At 34.4% G+C, this 18269-nt stretch overlaps 1 protein-coding gene across 2 annotated transcripts in view; it reads left to right on the top strand.

Annotated features, from left to right (window-relative positions):
- The window catches only part of llgl1 (LLGL scribble cell polarity complex component 1), a 183156-nt gene that overhangs the window by 125521 nt on the left and 39366 nt on the right, over positions 1 to 18269 (top strand). The gene's annotated exons all lie outside the window — the stretch shown is intronic.

Below are 18269 nucleotides of genomic sequence, written 5' to 3' on the forward strand. Positions count from 1 at the left end.
TCATTTAACAGACGTTCTGATCCAGAGACTTAGTTACATTAACATGTTAGTCATTTAACAGACGTTCTGATCCAGAGACTTAGTTACATTAACATGTTAGTCATTTAACAGACGTTCTGATCCAGAGACTTAGTTACATTAACATGTTAGTCATTTAACAGACGTTCTGATCCAGAGACTTAGTTACATTAACATGTTAGTCATTTAACAGACGTTCTGATCCAGAGACTTAGTTACATTAACATGTTAGTCATTTAACAGACGTTCTGATCCAGAGACTTAGTTACATTAACATGTTAGTCATTTAACAGACGTTCTGATCCAGAGACTTAGTTACATTAACATGTTAGTCATTTAACAGACGTTCTGATCCAGAGACTTAGTTACATTAACATGTTAGTCATTTAACAGACGTTCTGATCCAGAGACTTAGTTACATTAACATGTTAGTCATTTAACAGACGTTCTGATCCAGAGACTTAGTTACATTAACATGTTAGTCATTTAACAGACGTTCTGATCCAGAGACTTAGTTACATTAACATGTTAGTCATTTAACAGACGTTCTGATCCAGAGACTTAGTTACATTAACATGTTAGTCATTTAACAGACGTTCTGATCCAGAGACTTAGTTACATTAACATGTTAGTCATTTAACAGACGTTCTGATCCAGAGAGACTTAGTTACATTAACATGTTAGTCATTTAACAGACGTTCTGGTCCAGAGAGACTTAGTTACATTAACATGTTAGTCATTTAACAGACGTTCTGATCCAGAGAGACTTAGTTACATTAACATGTTAGTCATTTAACAGACGTTCTGATCCAGAGACTTAGTTACATTAACATGTTAGTCATTTAACAGACGTTCTGTTCCAGAGACTTAGTTACATTAACATGTTAGTCATTTAACAGACGTTCTGATCCAGAGAGACTTAGTTACATTAACATGTTAGTCATTTAACAGACGTTCTGATCCAGAGACTTAGTTACATTACCATGTTAGTCATTTAACAGACGTTCTGATCCAGAGACTTAGTTACATTAACATGTTAGTCATTTAACAGACGTTCTGATCCAGAGACTTAGTTACATTAACATGTTAGTCATTTAACAGACGTTCTGATCCAGAGACTTAGTTACATTAACATGTTAGTCATTTAACAGACGTTCTGATCCAGAGACTTAGTTACATTAACATGTTAGTCATTTAACAGACGTTCTGATCCAGAGACTTAGTTACATTAACATGTTAGTCATTTAACAGACGTTCTGTTCCAGAGACTTAGTTACATTAACATGTTAGTCATTTAACAGACGTTCTGATCCAGAGAGACTTAGTTACATTACCATGTTAGTCATTTAACAGACGTTCTGATCCAGAGACTTAGTTACATTAACATGTTAGTCATTTAACAGACGTTCTGATCCAGAGACTTAGTTACATTAACATGTTAGTCATTTAACAGACGTTCTGATCCAGAGAGACTTAGTTACATTAACATGTTAGTCATTTAACAGACGTTCTGATCCAGAGACTTAGTTACATTAACATGTTAGTCATTTAACAGACGTTCTGATCCAGAGACTTAGTTACATTAACATGTTAGTCATTTAACAGACGTTCTGATCCAGAGAGACTTAGTTACATTAACATGTTAGTCATTTAACAGACGTTCTGATCCAGAGACTTAGTTACATTAACATGTTAGTCATTTAAGACGTTCTGATCCAGAGACTTAGTTACATTAACATGTTAGTCATTTAACAGACGTTCTGATCCAGAGAGACTTAGTTACATTAACATGTTAGTCATTTAACAGACGTTCTGATCCAGAGACTTAGTTACATTAACATGTTAGTCATTTAACAGACGTTCTGATCCAGAGAGACTTAGTTACATTAACATGTTGGTCATTTAACAGACGTTCTCATCCAGAGACTTAGTTACATTAACATGTTAGTCATTTAACAGACGTTCTGATCCAGAGACTTAGTTACATTAACATGTTAGTCATTTAACAGACGTTCTGATCCAGAGACTTAGTTACATTAACATGTTAGTCATTTAACAGACGTTCTGATCCAGAGACTTAGTTACATTAACATGTTAGTCATTTAACAGACGTTCTGATCCAGAGACTTAGTTACATTAACATGTTGGTCATTTAACAGACGTTCTGATCCAGAGAGACTTAGTTACATTAACATGTTAGTCATTTAACAGACGTTCTGATCCAGAGACTTAGTTACATTAACATGTTAGTCATTTAACAGACGTTCTGATCCAGAGACTTAGTTACATTAACATGTTAGTCATTTAACAGACGTTCTGATCCAGAGACTTAGTTACATTAACATGTTAGTCATTTAACAGACGTTCTGATCCAGAGACTTAGTTACATTAACATGTTAGTCATTTAACAGACGTTCTCATCCAGAGACTTAGTTACATTAACATGTTAGTCATTTAACAGACGTTCTGATCCAGAGACTTAGTTACATTAACATGTTAGTCATTTAACAGACGTTCTCATCCAGAGACTTAGTTACATTAACATGTTAGTCATTTAACAGACGTTCTGATCCAGAGAGACTTAGTTACATTAACATGTTAGTCATTTAACAGACGTTCTCATCCAGAGACTTAGTTACATTAACATGTTAGTCATTTAACAGACGTTCTGATCCAGAGACTTAGTTACATTAACATGTTAGTCATTTAACAGACGTTCTGATCCAGAGACTTAGTTACATTAACATGTTAGTCATTTAACAGACGTTCTGATCCAGAGAGACTTAGTTACATTAACATGTTAGTCATTTAACAGACGTTCTCATCCAGAGACTTAGTTACATTAACATGTTAGTCATTTAACAGACGTTCTGGTCCAGAGAGACTTAGTTACATTAACATGTTAGTCATTTAACAGACGTTCTGATCCAGAGACTTAGTTACATTAACATGTTAGTCATTTAACAGACGTTCTGATCCAGAGACTTAGTTACATTAACATGTTAGTCATTTAACAGACGTTCTGATCCAGAGACTTAGTTACATTAACATGTTAGTCATTTAACAGACGTTCTGATCCAGAGAGACTTAGTTACATTAACATGTTGGTCATTTAACAGACGTTCTGATCCAGAGAGACTTAGTTACATTAACATGTTAGTCATTTAACAGACGTTCTGATCCAGAGAGACTTAGTTACATTAACATGTTAGTCATTTAACAGACGTTCTGATCCAGAGACTTAGTTACATTAACATGTTAGTCATTTAACAGACGTTCTCATCCAGAGACTTAGTTACATTAACATGTTAGTCATTTAACAGACGTTCTGATCCAGAGACTTAGTTACATTAACATGTTAGTCATTTAACAGACGTTCTGATCCAGAGAGACTTAGTTACATTAACATGTTAGTCATTTAACAGACGTTCTTATCCAGAGACTTAGTTACATTAACATGTTAGTCATTTAACAGACGTTCTGATCCAGAGAGACTTAGTTACATTAACATGTTAGTCATTTAACAGACGTTCTGATCCAGAGACTTAGTTACATTAACATGTTAGTCATTTAACAGACGTTCTGATCCAGAGACTTAGTTACATTAACATGTTAGTCATTTAACAGACGTTCTGATCCAGAGAGACTTAGTTACATTAACATGTTAGTCATTTAACAGACGTTCTGATCCAGAGACTTAGTTACATTAACATTACATTTACATTTAAGTCATTTAGCAGACGCTCTTATCCAGAGCGACTTACAAATTGGTGCATTCACCTAATGACAGACGTTGTTAGTCATTTAACAGTCATTTAACATGTTAGTCATTTAACAGACGTTCTGATCCAGAGACTTAGTTACATTAACATGTTAGTCATTTAACAGACGTTCTGATCCAGAGACTTAGTTACATTAACATGTTAGTCATTTAACAGACGTTCTGATCCAGAGACTTAGTTACATTAACATGTTAGTCATTTAACAGACGTTCTGATCCAGAGACTTAGTTACATTAACATGTTAGTCATTTAACAGACGTTCTGATCCAGAGACTTAGTTACATTAACATGTTAGTCATTTAACAGACGTTCTGATCCAGAGACTTAGTTACATTAACATGTTAGTCATTTAACAGACGTTCTGATCCAGAGACTTAGTTACATTAACATGTTAGTCATTTAACAGACGTTCTGATCCAGAGACTTAGTTACATTAACATGTTAGTCATTTAACAGACGTTCTGATCCAGAGACTTAGTTACATTAACATGTTAGTCATTTAACAGACGTTCTGATCCAGAGACTTAGTTACATTAACATGTTAGTCATTTAACAGACGTTCTGATCCAGAGACTTAGTTACATTAACATGTTAGTCATTTAACAGACGTTCTGATCCAGAGACTTAGTTACATTAACATGTTAGTCATTTAACAGACGTTCTGATCCAGAGACTTAGTTACATTAACATGTTAGTCATTTAACAGACGTTCTGATCCAGAGACTTAGTTACATTAACATGTTAGTCATTTAACAGACGTTCTGATCCAGAGACTTAGTTACATTAACATGTTAGTCATTTAACAGACGTTCTGATCCAGAGACTTAGTTACATTAACATGTTAGTCATTTAACAGACGTTCTGATCCAGAGACTTAGTTACATTAACATGTTAGTCATTTAACAGACGTTCTGATCCAGAGAGACTTAGTTACATTAACATGTTAGTCATTTAACAGACGTTCTGGTCCAGAGAGACTTAGTTACATTAACATGTTAGTCATTTAACAGACGTTCTGATCCAGAGAGACTTAGTTACATTAACATGTTAGTCATTTAACAGACGTTCTGATCCAGAGACTTAGTTACATTAACATGTTAGTCATTTAACAGACGTTCTGTTCCAGAGACTTAGTTACATTAACATGTTAGTCATTTAACAGACGTTCTGATCCAGAGAGACTTAGTTACATTAACATGTTAGTCATTTAACAGACGTTCTGATCCAGAGACTTAGTTACATTACCATGTTAGTCATTTAACAGACGTTCTGATCCAGAGACTTAGTTACATTAACATGTTAGTCATTTAACAGACGTTCTGATCCAGAGACTTAGTTACATTAACATGTTAGTCATTTAACAGACGTTCTGATCCAGAGACTTAGTTACATTAACATGTTAGTCATTTAACAGACGTTCTGATCCAGAGACTTAGTTACATTAACATGTTAGTCATTTAACAGACGTTCTGATCCAGAGACTTAGTTACATTAACATGTTAGTCATTTAACAGACGTTCTGATCCAGAGACTTAGTTACATTAACATGTTAGTCATTTAACAGACGTTCTGTTCCAGAGACTTAGTTACATTAACATGTTAGTCATTTAACAGACGTTCTGATCCAGAGAGACTTAGTTACATTACCATGTTAGTCATTTAACAGACGTTCTGATCCAGAGACTTAGTTACATTAACATGTTAGTCATTTAACAGACGTTCTGATCCAGAGACTTAGTTACATTAACATGTTAGTCATTTAACAGACGTTCTGATCCAGAGAGACTTAGTTACATTAACATGTTAGTCATTTAACAGACGTTCTGATCCAGAGACTTAGTTACATTAACATGTTAGTCATTTAACAGACGTTCTGATCCAGAGACTTAGTTACATTAACATGTTAGTCATTTAACAGACGTTCTGATCCAGAGAGACTTAGTTACATTAACATGTTAGTCATTTAACAGACGTTCTGATCCAGAGACTTAGTTACATTAACATGTTAGTCATTTAAGACGTTCTGATCCAGAGACTTAGTTACATTAACATGTTAGTCATTTAACAGACGTTCTGATCCAGAGAGACTTAGTTACATTAACATGTTAGTCATTTAACAGACGTTCTGATCCAGAGACTTAGTTACATTAACATGTTAGTCATTTAACAGACGTTCTGATCCAGAGAGACTTAGTTACATTAACATGTTGGTCATTTAACAGACGTTCTCATCCAGAGACTTAGTTACATTAACATGTTAGTCATTTAACAGACGTTCTGATCCAGAGACTTAGTTACATTAACATGTTAGTCATTTAACAGACGTTCTGATCCAGAGACTTAGTTACATTAACATGTTAGTCATTTAACAGACGTTCTGATCCAGAGACTTAGTTACATTAACATGTTAGTCATTTAACAGACGTTCTGATCCAGAGACTTAGTTACATTAACATGTTGGTCATTTAACAGACGTTCTGATCCAGAGAGACTTAGTTACATTAACATGTTAGTCATTTAACAGACGTTCTGATCCAGAGACTTAGTTACATTAACATGTTAGTCATTTAACAGACGTTCTGATCCAGAGACTTAGTTACATTAACATGTTAGTCATTTAACAGACGTTCTGATCCAGAGACTTAGTTACATTAACATGTTAGTCATTTAACAGACGTTCTGATCCAGAGACTTAGTTACATTAACATGTTAGTCATTTAACAGACGTTCTGATCCAGAGACTTAGTTACATTAACATGTTAGTCATTTAACAGACGTTCTGATCCAGAGACTTAGTTACATTAACATGTTAGTCATTTAACAGACGTTCTTATCCAGAGACTTAGTTACATTAACGTGTTAGTCATTTAACAGACGTTCTGATCCAGAGACTTAGTTACATTAACATGTTGGTCATTTAACAGACGTTCTGATCCAGAGAGACTTAGTTACATTAACATGTTAGTCATTTAACAGACGTTCTGATCCAGAGACTTAGTTACATTAACATGTTAGTCATTTAACAGACGTTCTGATCCAGAGACTTAGTTACATTAACATGTTAGTCATTTAACAGACGTTCTGATCCAGAGACTTAGTTACATTAACATGTTAGTCATTTAACAGACGTTCTGATCCAGAGACTTAGTTACATTAACATGTTAGTCATTTAACAGACGTTCTGATCCAGAGACTTAGTTACATTACCATGTTAGTCATTTAACAGACGTTCTGATCCAGAGAGACTTAGTTACATTAACATGTTAGTCATTTAACAGACGTTCTGATCCAGAGACTTAGTTACATTACCATGTTAGTCATTTAACAGACGTTCTGATCCAGAGACTTAGTTACATTAACATGTTAGTCATTTAACAGACGTTCTGATCCAGAGACTTAGTTACATTAACATGTTAGTCATTTAACAGACGTTCTGATCCAGAGACTTAGTTACATTAACATGTTAGTCATTTAACAGACGTTCTGATCCAGAGACTTAGTTACATTAACATGTTAGTCATTTAACAGACGTTCTCATCCAGAGACTTAGTTACATTAACATGTTAGTCATTTAACAGACGTTCTGATCCAGAGAGACTTAGTTACATTAACATGTTAGTCATTTAACAGACGTTCTGATCCAGAGAGACTTAGTTACATTAACATGTTAGTCATTTAACAGACGTTCTGATCCAGAGAGTCTTAGTTACATTAACATGTTAGTCATTTAACAGACCTTCTGATCCAGAGACTTAGTTACATTAACATGTTAGTCATTTAACAGACGTTCTGATCCAGAGACTTAGTTACATTAACATGTTAGTCATTTAACAGACGTTCTGATCCAGAGACTTAGTTACATTAACGTGTTAGTCATTTAACAGACGTTCTGATCCAGAGAGACTTAGTTACATTAACATGTTAGTCATTTAACAGACGTTCTGATCCAGAGACTTAGTTACATTACCATGTTAGTCATTTAACAGACGTTCTGATCCAGAGACTTAGTTACATTAACATGTTAGTCATTTAACAGACGTTCTGATCCAGAGACTTAGTTACATTAACATGTTAGTCATTTAACAGACGTTCTGATCCAGAGAGACTTAGTTACATTAACATGTTAGTCATTTAACAGACGTTCTGATCCAGAGACTTAGTTACATTAACATGTTAGTCATTTAACAGACGTTCTGATCCAGAGACTTAGTTACATTAACATGTTAGTCATTTAACAGACGTTCTGATCCAGAGACTTAGTTACATTAACGTGTTAGTCATTTAACAGACGTTCTGATCCAGAGAGACTTAGTTACATTAACATGTTAGTCATTTAACAGACGTTCTGATCCAGAGACTTAGTTACATTACCATGTTAGTCATTTAACAGACGTTCTGATCCAGAGACTTAGTTACATTAACATGTTAGTCATTTAACAGACGTTCTGATCCAGAGACTTAGTTACATTACCATGTTAGTCATTTAACAGACGTTCTGATCCAGAGACTTAGTTACATTAACATGTTGGTCATTTAACAGACGTTCTGATCCAGAGACTTAGTTACATTAACATGTTAGTCATTTAACAGACGTTCTGATCCAGAGAGACTTAGTTACATTAACATGTTAGTCATTTAACAGACGTTCTCATCCAGAGACTTAGTTACATTAACATGTTAGTCATTTAACAGACGTTCTGGTCCAGAGAGACTTAGTTACATTAACATGTTAGTCATTTAACAGACGTTCTGATCCAGAGACTTAGTTACATTAACATGTTAGTCATTTAACAGACGTTCTGATCCAGAGACTTAGTTACATTAACATGTTAGTCATTTAACAGACGTTCTGATCCAGAGACTTAGTTACATTAACATGTTAGTCATTTAACAGACGTTCTGATCCAGAGAGACTTAGTTACATTAACATGTTGGTCATTTAACAGACGTTCTGATCCAGAGAGACTTAGTTACATTAACATGTTAGTCATTTAACAGACGTTCTGATCCAGAGAGACTTAGTTACATTAACATGTTAGTCATTTAACAGACGTTCTGATCCAGAGACTTAGTTACATTACCATGTTAGTCATTTAACAGACGTTCTGATCCAGAGACTTAGTTACATTAACATGTTAGTCATTTAACAGACGTTCTGATCCAGAGACTTAGTTACATTAACATGTTAGTCATTTAACAGACGTTCTGATCCAGAGAGACTTAGTTACATTAACATGTTAGTCATTTAACAGACGTTCTTATCCAGAGACTTAGTTACATTAACATGTTAGTCATTTAACAGACGTTCTGATCCAGAGAGACTTAGTTACATTAACATGTTAGTCATTTAACAGACGTTCTGATCCAGAGACTTAGTTACATTAACATGTTAGTCATTTAACAGACGTTCTGATCCAGAGACTTAGTTACATTAACATGTTAGTCATTTAACAGACGTTCTGATCCAGAGAGACTTAGTTACATTAACATGTTAGTCATTTAACAGACGTTCTGATCCAGAGACTTAGTTACATTAACATTACATTTACATTTAAGTCATTTAGCAGACGCTCTTATCCAGAGCGACTTACAAATTGGTGCATTCACCTAATGACAGACGTTGTTAGTCATTTAACAGTCATTTAACATGTTAGTCATTTAACAGACGTTCTGATCCAGAGACTTAGTTACATTAACATGTTAGTCATTTAACAGACGTTCTGATCCAGAGACTTAGTTACATTAACATGTTAGTCATTTAACAGACGTTCTGATCCAGAGACTTAGTTACATTAACATGTTAGTCATTTAACAGACGTTCTGATCCAGAGACTTAGTTACATTAACATGTTAGTCATTTAACAGACGTTCTGATCCAGAGACTTAGTTACATTAACATGTTAGTCATTTAACAGACGTTCTGATCCAGAGACTTAGTTACATTAACATGTTAGTCATTTAACAGACGTTCTGATCCAGAGACTTAGTTACATTAACATGTTAGTCATTTAACAGACGTTCTGATCCAGAGACTTAGTTACATTAACATGTTAGTCATTTAACAGACGTTCTGATCCAGAGACTTAGTTACATTAACATGTTAGTCATTTAACAGACGTTCTGATCCAGAGACTTAGTTACATTAACATGTTAGTCATTTAACAGACGTTCTGATCCAGAGACTTAGTTACATTAACATGTTAGTCATTTAACAGACGTTCTTATCCAGAGACTTAGTTACATTAACGTGTTAGTCATTTAACAGACGTTCTGATCCAGAGACTTAGTTACATTAACATGTTGGTCATTTAACAGACGTTCTGATCCAGAGAGACTTAGTTACATTAACATGTTAGTCATTTAACAGACGTTCTGATCCAGAGACTTAGTTACATTAACATGTTAGTCATTTAACAGACGTTCTGATCCAGAGACTTAGTTACATTAACATGTTAGTCATTTAACAGACGTTCTGATCCAGAGACTTAGTTACATTAACATGTTAGTCATTTAACAGACGTTCTGATCCAGAGACTTAGTTACATTAACATGTTAGTCATTTAACAGACGTTCTGATCCAGAGACTTAGTTACATTACCATGTTAGTCATTTAACAGACGTTCTGATCCAGAGAGACTTAGTTACATTAACATGTTAGTCATTTAACAGACGTTCTGATCCAGAGACTTAGTTACATTACCATGTTAGTCATTTAACAGACGTTCTGATCCAGAGACTTAGTTACATTAACATGTTAGTCATTTAACAGACGTTCTGATCCAGAGACTTAGTTACATTAACATGTTAGTCATTTAACAGACGTTCTGATCCAGAGACTTAGTTACATTAACATGTTAGTCATTTAACAGACGTTCTGATCCAGAGACTTAGTTACATTAACATGTTAGTCATTTAACAGACGTTCTGATCCAGAGAGACTTAGTTACATTAACATGTTAGTCATTTAACAGACGTTCTGATCCAGAGAGTCTTAGTTACATTAACATGTTAGTCATTTAACAGACGTTCTGATCCAGAGACTTAGTTACATTAACATGTTAGTCATTTAACAGACGTTCTGATCCAGAGACTTAGTTACATTAACATGTTAGTCATTTAACAGACGTTCTGATCCAGAGACTTAGTTACATTAACGTGTTAGTCATTTAACAGACGTTCTGATCCAGAGAGACTTAGTTACATTAACATGTTAGTCATTTAACAGACGTTCTGATCCAGAGACTTAGTTACATTACCATGTTAGTCATTTAACAGACGTTCTGATCCAGAGACTTAGTTACATTAACATGTTAGTCATTTAACAGACGTTCTGATCCAGAGACTTAGTTACATTAACATGTTAGTCATTTAACAGACGTTCTGATCCAGAGAGACTTAGTTACATTAACATGTTAGTCATTTAACAGACGTTCTGATCCAGAGACTTAGTTACATTAACATGTTAGTCATTTAACAGACGTTCTGATCCAGAGACTTAGTTACATTAACATGTTAGTCATTTAACAGACGTTCTGATCCAGAGACTTAGTTACATTAACGTGTTAGTCATTTAACAGACGTTCTGATCCAGAGAGACTTAGTTACATTAACATGTTAGTCATTTAACAGACGTTCTGATCCAGAGACTTAGTTACATTACCATGTTAGTCATTTAACAGACGTTCTGATCCAGAGACTTAGTTACATTAACATGTTAGTCATTTAACAGACGTTCTGATCCAGAGACTTAGTTACATTAACATGTTAGTCATTTAACAGACGTTCTGATCCAGAGAGACTTAGTTACATTAACATGTTAGTCATTTAACAGACGTTCTGATCCAGAGACTTAGTTACATTAACATGTTAGTCATTTAACAGACGTTCTGATCCAGAGACTTAGTTACATTAACATGTTAGTCATTTAACAGACGTTCTGATCCAGAGACTTAGTTACATTAACGTGTTAGTCATTTAACAGACGTTCTGATCCAGAGAGACTTAGTTACATTAACATGTTAGTCATTTAACAGACGTTCTGATCCAGAGACTTAGTTACATTACCATGTTAGTCATTTAACAGACGTTCTGATCCAGAGACTTAGTTACATTAACATGTTAGTCATTTAACAGACGTTCTGATCCAGAGACTTAGTTACATTACCATGTTAGTCATTTAACAGACGTTCTGATCCAGAGACTTAGTTACATTAACATGTTGGTCATTTAACAGACGTTCTGATCCAGAGACTTAGTTACATTAACATGTTAGTCATTTAACAGACGTTCTGATCCAGAGAGACTTAGTTACATTAACATGTTAGTCATTTAACAGACGTTCTCATCCAGAGACTTAGTTACATTAACATGTTAGTCATTTAACAGACGTTCTGGTCCAGAGAGACTTAGTTACATTAACATGTTAGTCATTTAACAGACGTTCTGATCCAGAGACTTAGTTACATTAACATGTTAGTCATTTAACAGACGTTCTGATCCAGAGACTTAGTTACATTAACATGTTAGTCATTTAACAGACGTTCTGATCCAGAGACTTAGTTACATTAACATGTTAGTCATTTAACAGACGTTCTGATCCAGAGAGACTTAGTTACATTAACATGTTGGTCATTTAACAGACGTTCTGATCCAGAGAGACTTAGTTACATTAACATGTTAGTCATTTAACAGACGTTCTGATCCAGAGAGACTTAGTTACATTAACATGTTAGTCATTTAACAGACGTTCTGATCCAGAGACTTAGTTACATTACCATGTTAGTCATTTAACAGACGTTCTGATCCAGAGACTTAGTTACATTAACATGTTAGTCATTTAACAGACGTTCTGATCCAGAGACTTAGTTACATTAACATGTTAGTCATTTAACAGACGTTCTGATCCAGAGAGACTTAGTTACATTAACATGTTAGTCATTTAACAGACGTTCTTATCCAGAGACTTAGTTACATTAACATGTTAGTCATTTAACAGACGTTCTGATCCAGAGAGACTTAGTTACATTAACATGTTAGTCATTTAACAGACGTTCTGATCCAGAGACTTAGTTACATTAACATGTTAGTCATTTAACAGACGTTCTGATCCAGAGACTTAGTTACATTAACATGTTAGTCATTTAACAGACGTTCTGATCCAGAGAGACTTAGTTACATTAACATGTTAGTCATTTAACAGACGTTCTGATCCAGAGACTTAGTTACATTAACATTACATTTACATTTAAGTCATTTAGCAGACGCTCTTATCCAGAGCGACTTACAAATTGGTGCATTCACCTAATGACAGACGTTGTTAGTCATTTAACAGTCATTTAACATGTTAGTCATTTAACAGACGTTCTGATCCAGAGACTTAGTTACATTAACATGTTAGTCATTTAACAGACGTTCTGATCCAGAGACTTAGTTACATTAACATGTTAGTCATTTAACAGACGTTCTGATCCAGAGACTTAGTTACATTAACATGTTAGTCATTTAACAGACGTTCTGATCCAGAGACTTAGTTACATTAACATGTTAGTCATTTAACAGACGTTCTGATCCAGAGACTTAGTTACATTAACATGTTAGTCATTTAACAGACGTTCTGATCCAGAGACTTAGTTACATTAACATGTTAGTCATTTAACAGACGTTCTGATCCAGAGACTTAGTTACATTAACATGTTAGTCATTTAACAGACGTTCTGATCCAGAGACTTAGTTACATTAACATGTTAGTCATTTAACAGACGTTCTGATCCAGAGACTTAGTTACATTAACATGTTAGTCATTTAACAGACGTTCTGATCCAGAGACTTAGTTACATTAACATGTTAGTCATTTAACAGACGTTCTGATCCAGAGAGACTTAGTTACATTAACATGTTAGTCATTTAACAGACGTTCTGGTCCAGAGAGACTTAGTTACATTAACATGTTAGTCATTTAACAGACGTTCTGATCCAGAGAGACTTAGTTACATTAACATGTTAGTCATTTAACAGACGTTCTGATCCAGAGACTTAGTTACATTAACATGTTAGTCATTTAACAGACGTTCTGTTCCAGAGACTTAGTTACATTAACATGTTAGTCATTTAACAGACGTTCTGATCCAGAGAGACTTAGTTACATTAACATGTTAGTCATTTAACAGACGTTCTGATCCAGAGACTTAGTTACATTACCATGTTAGTCATTTAACAGACGTTCTGATCCAGAGACTTAGTTACATTAACATGTTAGTCATTTAACAGACGTTCTGATCCAGAGACTTAGTTACATTAACATGTTAGTCATTTAACAGACGTTCTGATCCAGAGACTTAGTTACATTAACATGTTAGTCATTTAACAGACGTTCTGATCCAGAGACTTAGTTACATTAACATGTTAGTCATTTAACAGACGTTCTGATCCAGAGACTTAGTTACATTAACATGTTAGTCATTTAACAGACGTTCTGATCCAGAGACTTAGTTACATTAACATGTTAGTCATTTAACAGACGTTCTGTTCCAGAGACTTAGTTACATTAACATGTTAGTCATTTAACAGACGTTCTGATCCAGAGAGACTTAGTTACATTACCATGTTAGTCATTTAACAGACGTTCTGATCCAGAGACTTAGTTACATTAACATGTTAGTCATTTAACAGACGTTCTGATCCAGAGACTTAGTTACATTAACATGTTAGTCATTTAACAGACGTTCTGATCCAGAGAGACTTAGTTACATTAACATGTTAGTCATTTAACAGACGTTCTGATCCAGAGACTTAGTTACATTAACATGTTAGTCATTTAACAGACGTTCTGATCCAGAGACTTAGTTACATTAACATGTTAGTCATTTAACAGACGTTCTGATCCAGAGAGACTTAGTTACATTAACATGTTAGTCATTTAACAGACGTTCTGATCCAGAGACTTAGTTACATTAACATGTTAGTCATTTAACAGACGTTCTGATCCAGAGACTTAGTTACATTAACATGTTAGTCATTTAACAGACGTTCTGATCCAGAGAGACTTAGTTACATTAACATGTTAGTCATTTAACAGACGTTCTGATCCAGAGACTTAGTTACATTAACATGTTAGTCATTTAACAGACGTTCTGATCCAGAGAGACTTAGTTACATTAACATGTTGGTCATTTAACAGACGTTCTCATCCAGAGACTTAGTTACATTAACATGTTAGTCATTTAACAGACGTTCTGATCCAGAGACTTAGTTACATTAACATGTTAGTCATTTAACAGACGTTCTGATCCAGAGACTTAGTTACATTAACATGTTAGTCATTTAACAGACGTTCTGATCCAGAGACTTAGTTACATTAACATGTTAGTCATTTAACAGACGTTCTGATCCAGAGACTTAGTTACATTAACATGTTGGTCATTTAACAGACGTTCTGATCCAGAGAGACTTAGTTACATTAACATGTTAGTCATTTAACAGACGTTCTGATCCAGAGACTTAGTTACATTAACATGTTAGTCATTTAACAGACGTTCTGATCCAGAGACTTAGTTACATTAACATGTTAGTCATTTAACAGACGTTCTGATCCAGAGACTTAGTTACATTAACATGTTAGTCATTTAACAGACGTTCTGATCCAGAGACTTAGTTACATTAACATGTTAGTCATTTAACAGACGTTCTGATCCAGAGACTTAGTTACATTAACATGTTAGTCATTTAACAGACGTTCTGATCCAGAGACTTAGTTACATTAACATGTTAGTCATTTAACAGACGTTCTTATCCAGAGACTTAGTTACATTAACGTGTTAGTCATTTAACAGACGTTCTGATCCAGAGACTTAGTTACATTAACATGTTGGTCATTTAACAGACGTTCTGATCCAGAGAGACTTAGTTACATTAACATGTTAGTCATTTAACAGACGTTCTGATCCAGAGACTTAGTTACATTAACATGTTAGTCATTTAACAGACGTTCTGATCCAGAGACTTAGTTACATTAACATGTTAGTCATTTAACAGACGTTCTGATCCAGAGACTTAGTTACATTACCATGTTAGTCATTTAACAGACGTTCTGATCCAGAGAGACTTAGTTACATTAACATGTTAGTCATTTAACAGACGTTCTGATCCAGAGACTTAGTTACATTATCATGTTAGTCATTTAACAGACGTTCTGATCCAGAGACTTAGTTACATTAACATGTTAGTCATTTAACAGACGTTCTGATCCAGAGAGACTTAGTTACATTAACATGTTAGTCATTTAACAGACGTTCTGATCCAGAGAGACTTAGTTACATTAACATGTTAGTCATTTAACAGACGTTCTGATCCAGAGACTTAGTTACATTAACATGTTAGTCATTTAACAGACGTTCTGATCCAGAGACTTAGTTACATTAACATGTTAGTCATTTAACAGACGTTCTGATCCAGAGACTTAGTTACATTAACGTGTTAGTCATTTAACAGACGTTCTGATCCAGAGAGACTTAGTTACATTAACATGTTAGTCATTTAACAGACGTTCTGATCCAGAGACTTAGTTACATTACCATGTTAGTCATTTAACAGACGTTCTGATCCAGAGACTTAGTTACATTAACATGTTAGTCATTTAACAGACGTTCTGATCCAGAGACTTAGTTACATTAACATGTTAGTCATTTAACAGACGTTCTGATCCAGAGAGACTTAGTTACATTAACATGTTAGTCATTTAACAGACGTTCTGATCCAGAGACTTAGTTACATTAACATGTTAGTCATTTAACAGACGTTCTGATCCAGAGACTTAGTTACATTAACATGTTAGTCATTTAACAGACGTTCTGATCCAGAGAGACTTAGTTACATTAACGTGTTAGTCATTTAACAGACGTTCTGATCCAGAGACTTAGTTACATTACCATGTTAGTCATTTAACAGACGTTCTGATCCAGAGACTTAGTTACATTAACATGTTAGTCATTTAACAGACGTTCTGATCCAGAGACTTAGTTACATTAACATGTTAGTCATTTAACAGACGTTCTGATCCAGAGACTTAGTTACATTACCATGTTAGTCATTTAACAGACGTTCTGATCCAGAGACTTAGTTACATTAACATGTTGGTCATTTAACAGACGTTCTGATCCAGAGACTTAGTTACATTAACATGTTAGTCATTTAACAGACGTTCTGATCCAGAGACTTAGTTACATTAACATGTTAGTCATTTAACAGACGTTCTGATCCAGAGACTTAGTTACATTAACATGTTAGTCATTTAACAGACGTTCTGATCCAGAGACTTAGTTACATTAACATGTTAGTCATTTAACAGACGTTCTGATCCAGAGACTTAGTTACATTAACATGTTAGTCATTTAACAGACGTTCTGACCCAGAGACTTAGTTACATTAACATGTTAGTCATTTAACAGACGTTCTGATCCAGAGACTTAGTTACATTAACATGTTAGTCATTTAACAGACGTTCTGATCCAGAGAGACTTAGTTACATTAACATGTTAGTCATTTAACAGACGTTCTGATCCAGAGACTTAGTTACATTAACATGTTAGTCATTTAACAGACGTTCTGATCCAGAGACTTAGTTACATTAACATGTTAGTCATTTAACAGACGTTCTGATCCAGAGAGACTTAGTTACATTAACATGTTGGTCATTTAACAGACGTTCTGATCCAGAGAGACTTAGTTACATTAACATGTTAGTCATTTAACAGACGTTCTGATCCAGAGAGACTTAGTTACATTAACATGTTAGTCATTTAACAGACGTTCTGATCCAGAGACTTAGTTACATTAACATGTTAGTCATTTAACAGACGTTCTGATCCAGAGACTTAGTTACATTAACATGTTAGTCATTTAACAGACGTTCTGATCCAGAGACTTAGTTACATTAACATGTTAGTCATTTAACAGACGTTCTGATCCAGAGACTTAGTTACATTAACATGTTAGTCATTTAACAGACGTTCTGATCCAGAGACTTAGTTACATTAACATGTTAGTCATTTAACAGACGTTCTGATCCAGAGACTTAGTTACATTAACATGTTAGTCATTTAACAGACGTTCTGATCCAGAGACTTAGTTACATTAACATGTTAGTCATTTAACAGACGTTCTGATCCAGAGACTTAGTTACATTAACATGTTAGTCATTTAACAGACGTTCTGATCCAGAGACTTAGTTAGATTAACATGTTAGTCATTTAACAGACGTTCTGATCCAGAGACTTAGTTAGATTAACATGTTAGTCATTTAACAGACGTTCTGATCCAGAGACTTAGTTACATTAACATGTTAGTCATTTAACAGACGTTCTGATCCAGAGACTTAGTTAGATTAACATGTTAGTCATTTAACAGACGTTCTGATCCAGAGACTTAGTTACATTAACATGTTAGTCATTTAACAGACGTTCTGATCCAGAGACT

Source organism: Salvelinus alpinus, chromosome 1 (assembly GCF_045679555.1).
Source record: "Salvelinus alpinus chromosome 1, SLU_Salpinus.1, whole genome shotgun sequence".
Taxonomy (NCBI): domain Eukaryota; kingdom Metazoa; phylum Chordata; class Actinopteri; order Salmoniformes; family Salmonidae; genus Salvelinus; species Salvelinus alpinus.